The sequence below is a fragment of the Protopterus annectens genome, chromosome 3.part0, assembly GCF_019279795.1.
Source record: "Protopterus annectens isolate FY-2018-M chromosome 3.part0, PAN1.0, whole genome shotgun sequence".
Classification (NCBI taxonomy): Eukaryota; Metazoa; Chordata; order Ceratodontiformes; family Protopteridae; genus Protopterus; species Protopterus annectens.
In genome coordinates this window covers 331,222,300-331,241,952 of record NC_056731.1, presented here as the reverse complement: position 1 = coordinate 331,241,952, position 19,653 = coordinate 331,222,300, and positions in this window count along the sequence as shown.

The window sequence follows — 19,653 nt, the reverse complement described above, 5'->3', positions numbered from 1 at the left end:
CCCCCCCCCCCCCCCATGTGCATCTATGGTTTCAGAACTATAAAGTAAAGGCAAATACCTGTAAAGGCAAATACCTGTGAAAGTAAAAAAAAATGATAATTTACTATACTTTAAAGCACTTCACTGTTACAACGATAAATACACACTTAATATCCATAAAAAAAAAAAGATGCAATTCCATTAACTAAGAAAAACTGGATTAAATGAGACTGTGAGAGTGAACGTCAGTAGTATTTTTGTGTAGTCTGATAAATGATGAGGCGATTCACTTGAAATTTCACATCATCACATCTCCACCTGTCTATCAGCACTGGTGCTGCACTACCAATACTTACATACACAGTGCCACCTATACATCGCACCTCCAACTGCATGTAAGACAGGTTAAAACACTGCCATGCCGACATTTCACACAGCTAACATGACACTGGGTGATGCTGTCAAGCTGCTATAAGAAGCACAGCTCAAATCCCTGAAGATATTACCTTTCAGTCAATGTAGACATTAAAATGTAAATGCCATTCTAAATCACCTATAATACAAGTGTGAAGGCAGGGGTTCATCACCTCCTTCCACCCCCACATTAGCTCCCCCCATTATGCTGGGCAGTTGAGTTTACTATAGCATTACCATTATACGACATTATTTAAGAGAAACTGTTACTTTTCTTAAATAATTGCCTGTTTACTGCCCTTCAGTACATCAAAGCAAAATTTTAAAATAAGCAACGGAGATGTCCGTTATTTTTATGTTAAACTCATTTAACCGGAGATCTTGCTAAATGGGTTTAACATCGCTATGTTAAACTCATTTAACATAAGTTAATGGAAAGTCCGGGACCTTTCCATTAGCCAATCGGGGATCATGGTATAATACTAAATCCTTCCTGAAGTATCAAGTCCCACATACAACTACAGCTGTTTAAACAGAGTAATGGCCGATTGATTTCAGTAGGTTACTCCATTAGCTCAGTGTATTATTTTAACATTGATATTCAACATCACCTTAGAATAGTGAGCCAGATTCACATTAAGGAAATGGGTGTAGGACTCATCAGTTCTCATCACCTTGCCTGACAGTCTCCTCATTTTAGAATCAAGCATTACATAAATGCTTGGAGTAGCATGCTATGTAAGAAGAAGCATTTTTAAAAAAGAAAAGGATAAAATGCATGTATGAAGGAAAACTGCAGACCTATGAATTTTGATTCAGTGTTTGCCCTACTGAATAAATGTTAGATATTACAGCAAATGTTTTTACTTTTCTGAACCATAATGTTGTGAAATGCTTGAGCTACGAAAACCAGAGATGCCTGCAAAAGCAAGAGAGATCTAATTTTAATTAATCAGACAAAGCTGCTTTCTTGTAATTTATTATTGCCACAGGTGAAAATCATGCTTCATAAAGAAAAACTTAAAACAACGTAGGGTTGTATTATAGCAAGACTAAACTATGGAGACACATTAAGCTTTCTGACCACAGAAGTGTAACACTCGCTGTAGTGTGTGCAGGTTAATCATTTTATTTATTATTAAATGTTTATTCAGAAACTGGGCTTTTTATTTTATTCTAAACAGCAATGTACAACAATAAATTTGACAGAATAGGAAAATGGCAAAAACTACATTTTTAGTGCAAGATTAATGTTCTGATGTAATTTAAGTCCTGATGAAAGGTTGTATGTTTGCCAGAAACTGCTTAGCTTTTTTGTTCTTATTAAGTGTGTCTTAAACAAATAATTTAAAGGTCACTGTGTGACATTATTTATAATATCACAGAAACATTAAAGAACTGATAGGCTTGATCTAGGGTTGTTATAGAATTTTGATTTAATATCTGGAATCACTCTGTTAATAAAATGTTAAAAATTAAAAGAGCATTTTAAGAGCAACAAATGCATATTTTCATCTGGCATTATGGAAAGAAATTAAATCCATTATAAATACTGTAGTTGTGTTTCAGTACTGTAACTGGACATCTTTCTGTGTGATAGCTAGCAGATTTGCTTTTTCCTATGATGACTCAGAAGAGCAGGCATATGGTTTTTGTGACTCCACTCTGACTTTTCAAGCTACAGCGAGTTATAACCCCATATGAACAAAAAGCAAAAAGTAAAGCAATTTTCTACAAATTTGCTGTATCTCCAATGTTGCTTGTAGCTTGCTACAGATCACCCACCATGTCCCAGGACCCCCATTCCGCATTTCTGGAAACACTAGGAAACATAAAGGTCCTACAAAACACCCTAATATTGGGTGATTTCAATTACCCAAACATTAACTGGGAGAACTACTCAAGTACTAACTCCCTTGCCCAACCTTTCCTAGAATTTATAAACTCAAACGCCCTGGTTCAACTGGTCAACACTCCCACCAGAGGTGACAACATATTGGACCTGGTCATCACCAACATGGGTGACCAGTGTTCCACACCAGAGGTCAACCCCTCGCTGGTTAGCTCGGACCATAAACAAATCACTTTGGAAATCCATATTCCGCCCCCACCCCCGGACAAGAAAGCCACCGTGAAAAACTTTTCAAAAGCAAACTTCACGTTACTTAAGACCAAGGTGGAAAGTTTCAAAGCCCCCATGTTGAAGGATAACATTGTCCAAGCTGCAAAATCCTTTACTAATGTATTCTACGGGTAGCTACAAGAATGCATGGATCGTGCCATCCCAAGCAAAACCAAGACTCACTCCTCCAATAAAAGGAAACCAGTCTGGTGGACTCCTGCCATAAACAAGCTATACAATAGAAGGAGGAAACTAGTACAGAAAAGAGTAAAATCCCAAGAAGGGAAGACATCCCTGATCAGTATCAGCAAGAAACTACGATCCCTCATAAAATCATCCAAGGCGAGCTTTGAAAGAAAAATTGCCAAGGAGTCCAAAGATAAACACAAGGCATTCTTTAGCTATGTCAAGAATCTAAGTGGCAATGCTCAGATCTGCTCAGAGTTAGTGCAGAAAGGCACAAAATACACTGAACCGACCGATATCACCAACATCCTGGCAGACAGGTTCAGTGCAAACTTCACCCCCCCTCTCACCCCAAAAAGGGCCCATAACCATATCAGAAGAATGTAGAGTCCCTGAAATCACAGACATTCAGGTTAAAACAGCCCTCTCCAAAGCCAAAAACACAGCATCAATGGGACCGGACAGTGTCCCAGGCTGCATCCTACACGAGCTCAAAGATGAACTAACCCCTCACCTAAACACACTGTTCAAACTCAGCCTCTCCACAGGCTACATACCCATAGAGTGGCACATAGCAATGGTTATTCCACTCCACAAAGGTGGAGCCACAACAGACCCTGGGAACTATCACCCTATAAGCCTGAATAGCTTGGTCTGCAGGGCTATGGAGTGCATCATCATGGAACTCATTAACAAAGACATTGGGAGCCTCCAAACACTTGTCTCTACCCAGTTTGGTTCATAGGTTCATAGGTACATACTAGGCTATCTGCCCTAGGGCATTTATAAGCCTAGCCAGAGTGTGTTTGGCTTTCGCCACCCATTTTAAATTAATTTTGCTATGCCCTTTTTCGAGGTTAGTATACTGTGCCTCTGTCTAACAGTGACACAGAAGTGATATTCAGGGTAAACCTATGACCTCCCATCCACTCATCAAGATTCCTCTTGAAGAGAGTCAATGAGGGACTCTGCCTAACCTGGACTAGGATTTTATTCCAGGGTGAAGGGAGCCTCTGGGTTATGAATCTGTCCCTCCAGCATGTCCTATTTATTTCAGTGCTGAGGTTCAAGTCTCTCGAGCGTGTAGCTCAATGGGATTTGGATTTTCTGAGGTGCAGCATGTCCATTAATTCCGGGTTGGACATGGCTTTATACGTCAGGCACAGATCGCCTCTAAGCAGGTGGTACGCCACTGAGTAGAGCTGGAGTTTCTTTAACCAGGCAGCATATGGCATCTGTCTGAGGACTTTGATCCTCTTGGTGAGGTACTTTTGGGGTCTTTCCAGTTGCTGCAGGTGTCTGGTAAGGTACATCCCAAAAGGGGCATTGTACTCAATTATGGGCCTGATGAGGGATGAGTAAAGAGGCACAATGACCTCCCCTGATCTAGATGTGAATCCCTTCATGATTAGGTGGGCCATATAAAATGTTTTTCTAACCACTTTGGCCTCGTGGTTGTCAAATGAGAGATTGCTATCAACTTGGGTCCCCAGGTCCCTAATTACTTCTTCTGTACTTAATGGATTACCACCTATGTGGTAATTTGTGGGCACTTTGTTTTTGCCAAAGGGGATGACTATACACTTTTTGGCGTTTAGCTTGAGGCATTGGCTCTGGCACCAGTTGTCTGTTTCTATGAGGCCCTTTTGGAGGATGCTTGTGTCGGCTGGAGAGTCGATTATGGTGCCCAGTTTGCAGTCATCTGCGAACTTGGTCAGCCACAATCCTTCCATGTTGGCCTGTACCTCAGAGAAATATAAACCAGACAAGAGAGGTCCCAGGACTGAGCCTTGTGGGATGCCACTTGTAACTGGTTTGGAGTCTGACACGGCTCCAGCAATTCTAACCATGTGGGTTCTGTCCTTGAGCCAATTTGCAACCCATCTAGTGACATAGGGGTTTATATTTAAGCTGGTGAGCTTATCTATAATGCCCGAGTGGGGTATTGTATCGAAGGCTTTCGCGAGGTCCAGGTAGGCTGTGTGGACCACCTTCCCCTCGTCAATGGCCTTGGTGACTGTTTCAAAGAAATCAACCAGGTTTAAGAGGCAGGATCTGCCCTTAACAAAGCTGAACTGGGTAGGATCCAGTGTCTGTAGGTCCCCAATATCTTTATTTATGAGGTCCATGATGATCCTTTCCATAGCTTTGCAGACCAAGCTAGTCAGGCTTATGGGGCATAGTTTCCAGGAATCGTTGAGGCACCACCTTTGTGGAGAGGGACCACTGTTGCTGTATGCCACTCTTTGGGTACATATCCTATAGTAAGGCTGAGATTGAACAGTAGTTTTATGTTTGGGTTTAGCTCTTCTTGGAGTTCATGTAGGACACAGCCCGGGACACCATCTGGTCCCATTGATGCTGTGTTTTTGCTTTGGAGAGGCAGCTCTTACCTGAGCATCTGAGATGTTGGGGGGGCAGCACTCTGCTGAGATAAATATTTGCCCTTTTGGTGGGGAGGGGAGAAGTTTGCGCTGAACCTGTCAGCTAGTATGTTGGCAATGGCTGTGGGTTCGGTGTATTTTTTGTCATTTTGGACTAATTCTGAGCATATCTGGGAATTCCCACCCAGGTTCCTAACATAACTAAAGAAAGCCTTGTGATTATCCTTAGTGTCCTGTGCAATTTTTCTCTCGAAGCTGGCCTTAGACGATTTTATGAGTGCCCGTAGTTTTTTGCTGATACTGATCAGAGATGCCTTCCCTTTTTGGGATTTTGATCTATCATGTAGTAGCTTCCTCCTTCTATTGTATAGTTTGTTTATGGCTGGGGTCCACCAGACAGGACGTCTGCCTTTGGAGGATTGGGTCTTGGTTTTATTTGGGATTGCATGATCCATACATTCCTGAAGGTGTTCAGAGAATGCATTTATAAAGGATTCTGCGGTCTGGGCCATATTTTCCACAGACCCGGGGGCTTTGAAGGATTCCACCTTGGTTTTGAAGAGTGTGAAATTTGCTTTAGAGAAGTTTTTCACTGTGGTTTTCTGGGCAGGGGGTGGGGTCGGGATGTGAATATCCAGTGAGATTAGTTTATGGTCTGATCTTACCAGTGAGGGATACACTTCTGGTCTGGAGCATAGAGTCCCCATGTTGGTGATGATCAGGTCCAGTATGTTTTCCCCTCTTGTGGGAGTGGTAACAAGTTGTTCCATATCATTTGAGTTTATAAATTCTAGGAACCTTTGGGCTAGGGTGTTGGAGCTAGACTAATGTTCCCAGTCTATGTTTGGGTAGTTGAAGTCGCCCAGTACAATGGTGTTTGGAGAGACCTTCATATTTTCCAGTGTTCTCAAGAAGGCCGAGTGGGGTTCCTGGGTTTGGCAGGGTGGTCTGTAGCAGGCTATAAACTGGAAGGCAGTTTTACCCACTGTTAGTTGCACATAGATAGTCTCTGATGCTTTGTGCTCTGCCACCAACCTGGAGATGTGGGTATCTTTGACAAATATTGATACTCCCCCTCCTTTTGTGGTTCGTTCCAAGTTTCGGGGCCGAAAAGCATGGTATGAGGTATAACCTGGTAGTGCTGGGGTGCTCTTGGGAGCCTTGAACCAGGTTTCTGTTACTGCACAGATATCGATGTTCTCCATGCTAAGGAGAGTTTTGAGTGCATGCATCTTGAGGTTTAGACTTCTGGCGTTGAGTAGCATTACTTTTAGTTTCTTATCCCTTGTGATACCTATGGAGGTGGGTTTGTCTTTTAAGCCTTGCCTAAAAAAGGCACTATGGGGGTAGCAAGAGCCTTTGCCAATATCCGAAAGCCCAGGGGTGACAGGTGCAAGCTGTCCCTAGTGAAGCATCGTGGCTTGTCGAGCATGTCATCCCAGGCTGACAGGCATTGGATCCCCTTTGGATGACACCAATACTTAAGCCAATTGTTGAAATTGATCATCTTGTCTTCATATTGTGGCATCATTCTTGGTGAGGGTAAGATGCTACTCAAGGTCAGGGTCATACCGGCCTGGGCTACATGCTCAGAGAGCTCCTCTATGTCTCTTTTCATGTAGTCCAGGGAGGTACGTCTCAGGTCATTCACACCAGCATGGACAATGACTGAGTCATATTTGTACTTGCCTTGGAGTGACCTGAGTGCTTGTGTTATGTGGCAGATCCTAGCGCCCGACAGGCTGCTCACCGTGACCTTCTCCTTGTTCAGCCTGGTGAGCGGGACATCAGTATGCCTGAAGATAGGGTCACCTTTTACAAGTGTATCAGGTGTGTTGTTTAGCCTTAAGGGCTGTGACTGTTCTGCACACTGGCTTTGTGAACTATGTGTTGCACGTGTTTTGTTTTGGGGTAGCGGTTGCTTGGGTGTCTGCTTTGGAGGTCTCTGCTGATTAGGCAGATTTTTATTTAGAGCCTCCGATTATGTTTTTGTGTGTTTATGTGTTTGGTTTGCTGCCGTGGTAGGTCTATGTGAGACTGGAATTGTAGTGAGTGCGGTTTCCTTCTTCTCCTGACTGGTTACGCCAGTACTGAGTTGAGAGAGCTTAGCCTCCAGTTTGGCTATATGGTTGCATCTCTCACATGTGTTGGAATTTGTTGGGAGGAGGAGAGGGTTGTCTGTGTACATGAGGCAGTTGTAACATTGCCTCAAGATTCCCAGATTCACCAGCTGGACCGAAGAGGAGATTGACAACTGACCTTTGGACATGCTAGAATAGTATTGGGAATTCCTTTATAATTGAAAAAAAGGGCCAATGGGAACAAGGTACTCAAGAGGAGTCTGTGAGGGTGTAGTGCTTTTAATTTTTTAGTGCTGACTTAGTGAGCAAGTGCCAGGTAACTTAAATGCAATGTGTTACAGGTAACTTAAATGCAAAAATGACAAACAGTAACTTTCTTTCAAGTGAAATAAGGAAATAAGTACAGTAAGCAATGCAGATATCACTAGAGATCCACAGAAGCCCCCAAAAGGGCCCATAACCATACCAGAAGAATGTAGATTCCCTGAAATCACAGACATTCAGGTTAAAACAGCCCTCTCCAAAGCCAAAAACACAGCATTGGCTTTGTTAAGGGCAGATCATGCCTCCTAAACCTGGTGGACTTCTTTGAGACAATTACCAAGGCTATAGACGAGGGAAAGGTGGTACACACAGCCTACCTAGACCTTGCTAAGGCCTTCGACACCATTCCCCATTCTGGTATTATAGACAACTCACCAGCCTGAACATAAACCCCTACGTCACAAGATTGGTTGCCAACTGGCTCATGGACAGAACCCACATAGTGAGAGTTGGGGAAGCTAGGTCCGACTCTAAACCAGTTACAAGTGGTGTTCCCCAGGGCTCAGTCCTAGGACCCCTCCTGTTTGGCATATACTTCTCAGAGGTACAGGCAAGCACAGGAGGACTATGGTTGACCAAGTTCGCAGACAACTGCAAACTAGGGGCTATAATTGACTATCCGGCTGACACAGACATCCTCCAAAAGGGTCTCACTGAGACGGATACCTGGTGTCAAAATCATGGCCTCAAGCTAAATGCCAAAAAGTGCATAGTCATCCCCTTTGGAAAAAACAAAGTACCCACAAACTACCACATAGGTGGTAGTCCCTAAATACAGAAGACGTAATAAGGGATCTGGGGGACCCAAGTAGATAGTAATCTCACCTTTGATAATCACAGTGCCAAAGTGGTTAGAAAATCCTTCTATGTGGCCCACCTAATCACAAAAAGGTTTGCATCCAGATCAAAAGGAGTCATTGTGCCCCTCTACTCATCACTCATCAGGCCCATCTTAGAGTACAACGCCCAATTTGGGATGTACCTTACAAGACACCTGCAACAGCTGGAAAGACCACAGAAGTACCTCACCAAGAGGATCAATGGCTTCAAACAGATGCCCTATGCAGCTCGACTGAAGAAACTCCAGCTGTACTTGATTGCATACTGCCGACTCAGAGGGGATCTCTGCCTGACATACAAGGCCATGTCCAACCCAGAATTGATGGACATGCACCACCTAAAGAAAACCTTATCCCCTCAAGCCACACGCTCTAGGGATCTAAACCTCACCATAACAATAAATAGGACATACTGGAGGGATAGATTCCTGTCCCGAAGACTTCCTATGCTTTGGAACAAGATCCCATTCTACATTAGGCAGAGCTCCTCGCTAACACTCTTCAAAAGAAACCTTGACGAGTGGATGGGAAACAGAAAGTTTACCTCGGGGATCACTTCAGTGGCTCTGCTAGACAGAGGCACAGGGAACTAATCTTAGGGGGCGGCGAAAGCCAACACATTCTGGCTAGGCTTATAAATGCTTTCAGGCAGATAGCCTAATACCCACCTATGAACCTATGAACCTATGTTGGGGGTTCCCCCATCTCTTAGACTTATACACACCAGTTTCACGATCACACAAACATTAAGAAACTTCAGAAAATGAAAGAATGTTAGTGCACAATGGAAGGAGTGATTGAGGGGTTCAGCTTCTCTGAGCTAAACTCAGTCTGATGCCACATTGTCCAGTTTAAGCTCCATGAAACATAGAGAAGCTGATTTAATGCTGTTTTGTAAATTAATTTAGTTGAGTGTCAGATATTAGCTGTCAGTGAGTCTGCAAAGATACATCCATTTCTTACAGTCACAAAAGTCAGTTTATCTGTATGGTGTCAGTATGTTTTAGTACAGATTGTTCTGTTGTAGTTTATATTTCATAAAGTAATTAATTTAGTTTTAAGGTGTGCATAAATTTATGAGTTGATTACTTCTTTGTACAAGTACGAGGTGCCATATTCAGTTCAAAAAACAGCCGATGTTAGAGTTCCACTCTGTCATACCTTAAACCTACTGTATTGGAGGTCCGTGGGATATATGCAAATAACCCCTTAAGGACATCAAGTGTTTCAGCTACATTACTTCTGAATGCCCATGACATTTTTACTGCTTTGTGTTTGTTGCTGTTATACTGCAAACAAAGAGCCTGAACAATGACAGGTGCAGATGTGCAGGTAGCTTATGACAAACCTGCTCATTGCTGCTTGCTCGAAAAAGCAAGCGCTTGAACTCCCTTAGCCCAGTCTCCCATTTCTACATATCCCTCCCAACCCAACCCTCTAGCCCTGTCAAAAAAAACTTATAACCAGCTCTTAAACCAAGTCCTTATAACCAGCTCTCAAACCAAGTCCTCTTTCACTTGCCCTAAACTTCCAGTCCCCCTCCCTAACCCTAAAATCTCTGATTACTCCCTAAATTTAAAATTTCAATCCCCCTGCCGAAACCTCAATTCCCCAATCACTCCCTAACCCTAAACCTTCCTTCTTGCTCCCTAAACATAAACACTCCATTCCTGATCCCTAACCCTAAAACTCCATTTCTGCTCCCTAATACTAAAATCCCTCTCCTGTTCCCAAACCATAAAATCTCCCTCTTATTTCCCAAGCCTAAACCCTGCTGCCCCATCCTCCTCGGTCAATAGAATCTATGGTTCATATTTATTAGAAACTTCCATGGCTAAGGTAAGTTAAAGAAAGGTCAGATGTCATATCATTATCCAAGTCCTTCCCTATCAGTTTATTCTTTTGAAATTTGCTAAGTGCTATACTGTACAATTCTACTTTGGAAATAAAAAAAATCCTTACTAATATTCTATTGGTTGCAAACATCCAATAAGGGAAGCACATACCTGTTTTGAAAGTACTAAATGGTAGTGTTAACTTAAGGAGAAAGGATGCAGGTGAAGTTATTATTAATTTGACTATTTGACATTCAGCTTACCAATCTGCTGCAAGACAGTCATTTGGTGAAATTCACATGTTGTTAAATGTCATTTTGTGGTGATCTACTACACCCAGAAGATGAAGGCTTATGACACTTTTCCAACTTGTTTTGATGTACCGTGGTTCTATAATCCTGTTAATCAAATCTGCAAAGCTCATGCCTCTTTTAATTCCCTCACTACCAGGAACACATTAAAGTAGTAGTAAACAATCTAGGCACTAAGACATGCTACCGACTGCAGGTGCAGCCAGTGTTCATTTATACCTGTATGCAGCCAAGACAAGGAACATGCATTATATACAGTAGTACTTAATAGATGTATGTCAGCATTAGGCTGTAAGAGTATGCAAAAACTAACATTAACTGGTTGTTAAATGAGCCTGACAAGAACTCATTTATTCACAGTAATTAGACATACCAAAATTGAGAGGCAGATACATATCATTTTTTACCTGAGGAGTTGCAAAGCAATTATTTTACAGACTTTGTACATGTCACTGTGGAAATGAATGTGGTGGAATAGTCATTTCTGATCGAGATTCAAGTTAAAACTTTCTTACAAGTATGTCTGTCTTGTAGTTCTTGAAAAATCAGGGGCAAAGTTCCCAAAAAAAAAAAGTGGGGACAGAGGGCAATTTTATTACGTCATTTGCTATTATAATATATGGACATAAACTCTCTCAGGGTTGAATCAGCACATATGATTTCATATGTAAATATTGCAGTTGGAAATTCCCGTGGACTAAGCCATGACACAGTCATTCTAAACAGGCAATCTATTTTTTAATTAAGAAACATATCTCCAGTAATACAATATTTTCTCATACAATATGTACCTTGCCTTTAGTATTTACTTTGTCTTATATGGATGTTATAATTGCATGTTTCCATATACTGTATTTTATATATAAAAATGTGTATGTAAAATGGATTGCTACTGGTAGTCAAAACAAGTCAATTATAATCAAAGTGTGATCATTATATCTCTGAAATCGATAATTAAATAATGCATATTTATTTATTTATAACTTGTGGATGGGTTACCACTACTGGACAGAGCCCATTTACAATTCAGGCTAAGGGAGAAAAGCTCCCAGGGAACTAATTTTAACCCACATATCAAATGTAGTAAATAACAGGTTTTTATTAACAGTTAAATGTCAATAAAATGTGTACTTAAAGGGAAATACAGTAAAAAGAGGATAAATGTGGATAGCATGTGGCAATGATCCAAATAAAGGAACATACTCGATTTTATACCTGTTGATATTATGATGCCATGGAGAACCACTTCATTATCATCCCCTTTTTATATTTTATTAAATTCAAATACAATAATAGTGGGAGGTATAAAAAAGGATAGAATAAAAAGGAAAGATACAAAGCCCTGTTCGGGGAGAAAACTCTAGCATGATCACAAATAAGACCCCAACAAAAGCTACATTGCATTTGTAAAGTAAATAACAAAGAAACAGCATTTCATTGAATAAGTTTAGAGAGATCCACTACAGCTGTAATTATGTAGTCTTGTAACACTGATAAACATTTTATAGATGTTGCCTAAACTATCAGCTAATGCAAAATAAAATGTAGTAGCAGTATAATGCTTTAAGTAAGATTTTCAGTCAGTCTAACAAAAGTGATACATTTTCTTTCCATTTTTCAGTACTATGTTCCTTAATTTTAATGAATAACTCCTCCAAAATTGAAAACTTTAAAAAGAGATTTTTTGTGTGGACAGGAACTTCAAGCATCATAACACTCATCTCTCATTCCTTCTAGAGATGCCAGCTAGAACAAGTCTCAAAATCTTTATTTCAGATTTGGAAAGTTAACAGAAGCATGAACCTGATGGCCAAAACCTTCAGAACAGCATCTCCAATACTGATAAGAACCTCTGCGAGAAAATCTAGTTACTATTTGAAGAGTCCATAAACAATAATATACAATCCCCAAAACAGAAATTTGCAACATAGTGCAAGAAGATGATACCAAACAGGCATATAATATTATTTTTCTCTATACAGATGTGAAACTGTGCTCATCACAAAGTTTTGTCTTTCCCCAAATGTTTCTAAGTAAACACCAAAAAGCATATCTTTGTTTCCTACAGATCTTGGGAAAGTTATATGATGTAAGTATTCTTGCAAGAGACTTTGTTCCAATAAATTCATAATGGAAATATCTTTGGTGTCATAGATATTAAGTGGTCTCGGGTCATTGTTAAATGTTTCACTGTCTACCCTTTCTTTTACTGATAACAATGACTAATCATCCATTCACAGAAAGATATATGGCTTTAACGATCAGAAACTTAAACTCTTAGAATATAACATTCATTAAAAACATTTCCAATCTTGAATATACTAGATCTCATTATATATAATTCTTTATATAAACTACATAAATATTGCCATTAAAGGTTGCAGCTCCCCATGTGGGGGTGCGGGGGATCTTGTCCCCTTGCAAATAATTTCTTTTTTTTTTCTATATTTTTAGATTCAGTCTAAAAGATCACACTTTTTGCATTTGATGTTTTATGATAGAATCATAGATAGATAGATAGATAGATAGATAGATAGATAGACAGATAGATAGATAGATAGATAGAATTAGAACGTGGGACATTGTTCAGATTCTTCTTGCCTGAGCTTTTTCAAGGGATCACTAGTGAAACTGCAAGCTTATACTGCTAACATTTATCTAAGACTTGTCTCAAAGTATTCCTCATTTTCAAACCAGTTGGGGTATCTGGCATGAATTAAGCCTAATACGGACACATGGCTGTTTGGTGTAATGAATTTATACTTACATCCTGGAATGGACATCAGGAATGTTAATCTGTTAATCTGTTAATTTGACAAAATAGTTGATGCTATGCAAAGCCCAGAGAGTAATCAGTGAGAATTTTAATTGCAGCTCAAAGCGTGCTAACTTGTCTAATATAGCTGACACAGCACAGCCTTTGTCTTCACCAGATATTGTTCATTATTCTTCTGTTTAACATACTACAGTGGAAATGATAGGGTATTTCCTGCACCTACCTTAAAAATACATTCATAAATGTAATATGCATCCTGTTATAATATCCTCTCATCATATTTTAATACCAGTACAGGAAAATGACAGAATGGAGAGATTTTCACACGTATTAACTAAACTTACTACCTTTAAATCTTAGCATGAACAGGTTAAAGAGTTTGTAGACTGTACCCTATGGTCTACATGGTTTCCAAGTGTCCACAAGAAATAAATGGGGTAAAGAACTTTTAACATACAATACTGTAACATCAAATATTTACAATGATTTAAATAGCTATAAAGATTTTACAGTCCTTCGGGAATGGCGCAGGAAAATATGTATCACTCTCCTCCTAATTTTAATGAAGATGTTCGAGCTCTATCAGCTTGACTCAAGTTATGGATATTTTCTCTTTGTTTGTAAATTTGTTTAGGGTACTGCTTTTACTTTGAGTCCATCCCTAAAAAAATGCTTCTGCATCCTATTTTAAAGAGGTCCATGGTCGGCTGGCACTGCAAAAAGTATTACGTATGATGGCAGGGAAGTTTTCGATAAAATAATGAAGATATGACCGTCCCGTAGAAATTCTGTTCTGCGTGAATTAGATAAATGGCCATTTTTGTAAGAATATTTCCATTAAATCTGGACATGGCAATTTTTCCAAGACTAATATTGTGATTATAAGTAATCCATTTTTAGGAAAACTATGTAGATTAAAGTAAAAGGATTTCTAGAAGGGAAAATATGCTACTTTAAGAATTCCTTCTGAACTTCCTCCTTGTAGCAACATCTTGAATGGGAAGCTAATTCTGAGAAACTATACCCTTTTCTCTTGTCACAGGTTATATGTTCTGACGTATGATATCTGAAAGCTTTATGTAGAAGCTGAATATGTTTTGCCTGATTTAGCTCTTTTTCCTTCACTTATTCCATGTTTTCTCTTCCCCATCTCTATCTATTTAAACATTGAAAAATTAAACCAAACTGAATAACAACTATACACATTTAAAAGTCATTCTAGCTATGATCCCAGATGCCAATACCTATAGTTCATAATTTTTTATTATACCTTGCACCCACAGGGTTACATGACAAAAGCTTTTCATGATATAGACACATACCACAGGTGATCAGATGCGGCAACACAATTTGCTTAATTAAAGATCTTGTCATGTACATAATTGTTTTAACTGATGGAAGATACATACAAGAAGACTGGAAAATGACAGACTAAATGGTCATGTTTAAAAGGCTGTCCTTCTGCTTCTCTTGGCAGAAGTTATAATTTCCTAATACTAAATATTTCATACAGCAGCATACAGTTTGCATTACTATAAACAACTGGTACACGATGTGACAGGAAGCACATAAGCTATGTCAAGTAGTGATCAAGGCTAGGAAATTGGCAGCAAGTACAAGCAGCAGTAAATGACCAGTATTCCACAGTTCAAAAGATCACAACATTATTTATTAATGTCACAGCAATCTGACCTACATTGTAACTGACATTGTGCAAATTAATGAGAAAGGTCTTCTATCAGATGCCACAAAAGATAGATAGAAGGAAGTCAGTCAAGGCTTATACTGTTTCCCTCACTAGCAGTAGCATGTTTGTCCTTCAGCACTCCACCACTGCTATAAATACAGGAAATCAAGGAGCGGGAGGAGAAAGAAGATTTTCATTTTTGAATAGTTTTTGAAAAAGGGACAATATTCATGACTGAACATTACAGTCTATTTATTAATCCAGTGTCAATAAACCAGTCTATCTGAACTGACTGCAACACAATATAATATTGCTTTGATACAGATATATATATATATATATATATATATATATATATATATATATATATATATATATATCATTTTATATCCTCGAAATACTGAAATATCAAAATTCAGTATGTCGAGGCTATAAAGTGGAAACCTAAAAAGAACGAAAACTAAGAAGCGCAAAATTCAAAATCTCGCATACTGGAGATTTTGAATTACCGCTTCTGGTGTACACAAATACACACCTTCCTCCCTGCACACAAACACAAGCTCTGTCCTACATAAAATCAACATAAAATTAACCAAACACCTTAACTTACTATAACCTTTCCAGTAATACTGCCACTACATAAGACACATTCAGACACACAAACATAAACAAACACAGACTAACATCACTACATATACCCCTTACTTAACCCTGACTCTAATTCTGAAATAAAATAAAGAAGGAGAAGCCATTCTAGACTTCTGTCTGGCAAATGGCTTAATAGTAGCCAACACATTATTCAGAAAGAGAGACAGTCACAAGATCACATACAAGAGTAGTCAACATGCAACTCATGTAGACTTTCTCCTAGTAAGGAAAAGGCACTGGGGTAGAATCCATGATTGCAAAGTTATCTCCAGGGAAACAGTCGGCCCACAGCATAAACCACTAGTTGCCACAATTAGCTACAAGCAGTGGTCAGAGAAGGCTCTAAGGTCAGCAGAGACCAGGCTGTAGACCTGAAAGCTGACTGGAGAGAAAGTACAACAGTTCATGGAATTACTCAGGGCTCTAGCACCCCAAGAAGAGGAGAAAATAGTTGAAGAAGAATGTCAGCGCCTAAAAACAGCATGTGTTAGGACTACAGAAAAGGTATGTGGCCGAGCCAGGTATGGAAATAAGGTACATAAGGAAAGCTGGAGGTGGAATGCAGACATCCAGGAAGTCATCAAAAGAAAGAAAGAGTTCAGGAAGAAGTAGGAGATAGAAAAGATTGACCAGGCTAGGAAGGACTACTGGTTGGCTAACAAAGAAAAAAGTTGCAATAGCAAAGAATAGGGCATTGGAGGCACTCTACCAACTTCTAGAAAGTGACTCAGTAAGGGGCACAAAGAAACTATATCAGGTTGCAAGGCAATGACAGAAAGATAAAGAAGATAGTGAGCTTATCGAAGGAAGGACACTCAGCAAAATCGGAGCTACAATATATAACATTAAGTATCCTGGTTTTTGTTTATTTTGTTCTTTATTTCTTTGTTGTTTATAGCACTTTGTGTACTGTGTATTTTTTCTAGCTAGTTTCACTGTGTGTGAGGTATTAACTGGAAATTGTCCACCCTTATTAAGCATCTGTTGGGTTGTTTGTTTATGATAACTTGTTGCAGTTAAACTCTTTTTTTCTAGTGGCTCCTTTAGCTGTTTAAAACTTTCATTTAAAGGCTCACTGCTGCTTTTCAGCTGGGAGTAACACTTCTGCAGTTTGTTCCAAGTAGTGTGGATATTTGTAGCATTTCCATATTCAGGCTTGTATTTGGGCCTAGTGTTTGTGGAGGCTGTGTGTCTGAGTACATAATTCAGGGACATCTTGTTTTAGCCAAAGCCATTAGGCATTTCAGTGAGAGAGACTTGTTTGAGGTCATTGGCTGACTGAGGTCTCCTGGACTACAGCTTAGACTAAGCACCTCATTGGTTCTTTTGAGATTTCTTTCTTAAAAACTGTCTCAGGTTTCAACTTTCTGTTACCTAAGAAGCTCAGTTGTGAGTGTTCAGCCATTTTACAGTGAGCTTATCGAAGGAAGGACACTCAGCAAACTCGAGCTACAATATATAACATTAAGTATCCTGGTTTTGTTTATTTTGTTCTTTATTTCTTTGTTGTTTATAGCACTTTGTGTACTGTGTATTTTTCTAGCTAGTTTCACTGTGTGTGAGGTATTAACTGGAAATTGTCCACCCTTATTAAGCATCTGTTGGGTTGTTTGTTTATGATAACTTGTTGCAGTTAAACTCTTTTTCTAGTGGCTCCTTTAGCTGTTTAAAACTTTCATTTAAAGGCTCACTGCTGCTTTTCAGCTGGGAGTAACACTTCTGCAGTTTGTTCCAAGTAGTGTGGATATTTGTAGCATTTCCATATTCAGGCTTGTATTTGGGCCTAGTGTTTGTGGAGGCTGTGTGTCTGAGTACATAATTCAGGGACATCTTGTTTTAGCCAAAGCCATTAGGCATTTCAGTGAGAGAGACTTGTTTGAGGTCATTGGCTGACTGAGGTCTCCTGGACTACAGCTTAGACTAAGCACCTCATTGGTTCTTTTGAGATTTCTTTCTTAAAAACTGTCTCAGGTTTCAACTTTCTGTTACCTAAGAAGCTCAGTTGTGAGTGTTCAGCCATTTTACAGTGAGCTTATCGAAGGAAGGACACTCAGCAAACTCGAGCTACAATATATAACATTAAGTATCCTGGTTTTTGTTTATTTTGTTCTTTATTTCTTTGTTGTTTATAGCACTTTTGTGTACTGTGTATTTTTTCTAGCTAGTTTCACTGTGTGTGAGGTATTAACTGGAAATTGTCCACTCTTATTAAGCATCTGTTGGGTTGTTTGAACGTGTTCATTTATACCTGTATGCAGCCAAGACAAGGAACATGCATTATATACAGTAGTACTTAATAGATGTATGTCAGCATTAGGCTGTAAGAGTATGCAAAAACTAACATTAACTGGTTGTTAAATGAGCCTGACAAGAACTCATTTATTCACAGTAATTAGACATACCAAAACTGAGGGGCAGATACATATCATTTTTTACCTGAGGAGTTGCAAAGCATTTATTTTACAGACTTTGTACATATCACTGTGGAAATGAATGTGGTGGAATAGTCATTTCTGATCGAGATTCAAGTTAAAACTTTCTTACAAGTATGTCTGTCTTGTAGTTCTTGAAAAATCAGGGGCAAAGTTCCCAAAAAAAAAAAGTGGGGACAGAGGGCAATTTTATTACGTCATTTGCTATTATAATATATGGACATAAACTCTCTCAGGGTTGAATCAGCACATATGATTTCATATGTAAATATTGCAGTTGGAAATTCCCGTGGACTAAGCCATGACACAGTCATTCTAAACAGGCAATCTATTTTTTAATTAAGAAACATATCTCCAGTAATACAATATTTTCTCATACAATATGTACCTTGCCTTTAGTATTTACTTTGTCTTATATGGATGTTATAATTGCATGTTCCCATATACTGTATTTTATATATAAAAATGTGTATGTAAAATGGATTGCTACTGGTAGTCAAAACAAGTCAATTATAATCAAAGTGTGATCATTATATCTCTGAAATCGATAATTAAATAATGCATATTTATTTATTTATAACTTGTGGATGGGTTACCACTACTGGACAGAGCCCATTTACAATTCAGGCTAAGGGAGAAAAGCTCCCAGGGAACTAATTTTAACCCACATATCAAATGTAGTAAATAACAGGTTTTTATTAACAGTTAAATGTCAATAAAATGTGTACTTAAAAGGAAATACAGTAAAAAGAGGATAAATGTGGATAGCATGTGGCAATGATCCAAATAAAGGAACATACTCGATTTTATACCTGTTGATATTATGATGCCATGGAGAACCACTTCATTATCATCCCCTTTTTATATTTTATTAAATTCAAATACAATAATAGTGGGAGGTATAAAAAAGGATAGAATAAAAAGGAAAGATACAAAGCCCTGTTCGGGGAGAAAACTCTAGCATGATCACAAATAAGACCCCAACAAAAGCTACATTGCATTTGTAAAGTAAATAACAAAGAAACAGCATTTCATTGAATAAGTTTAGAGAGATCCACTACAGCTGTAATTATGTAATCTTGTAACACTGATAAACATTTTATAGATGTTGCCTAAACTATCAGCTAATGCAAAATAAAATGTAGTAGCAGTATAATGCTTTAAGTAAGATTTTCAGTCAGTCTAACAAAAGTGATACATTTTCTTTCCATTTTTCAGTACTACGTTCCTTAATTTTAATGAATAACTCCTCCAAAATTGAAAACTTTAAAAAGAGATTTTTTGTGTGGACAGGAACTTCAAGCATCATAACACTCATCTCTCATTCCTTCTAGAGATGCCAGCTAGAACAAGTCTCAAAATCTTTATTTCAGATTTGGAAAGTTAACAGAAGCATGAACCTGATGGCCAAAACCTTCAGAACAGCATCTCCAATACTGATAAGAACCTCTGCGAGAAAATCTAGTTACTATTTGAAGAGTCCATAAACAATAATATACAATCCCCAAAACAGAAATTTGCAACATAGTGCAAGAAGATGATACCAAACAGGCATATAATATTATTTTTCTCTATACAGATGTGAAACTGTGCTCATCACAAAGTTTTGTCTTTCCCCAAATGTTTCTAAGTAAA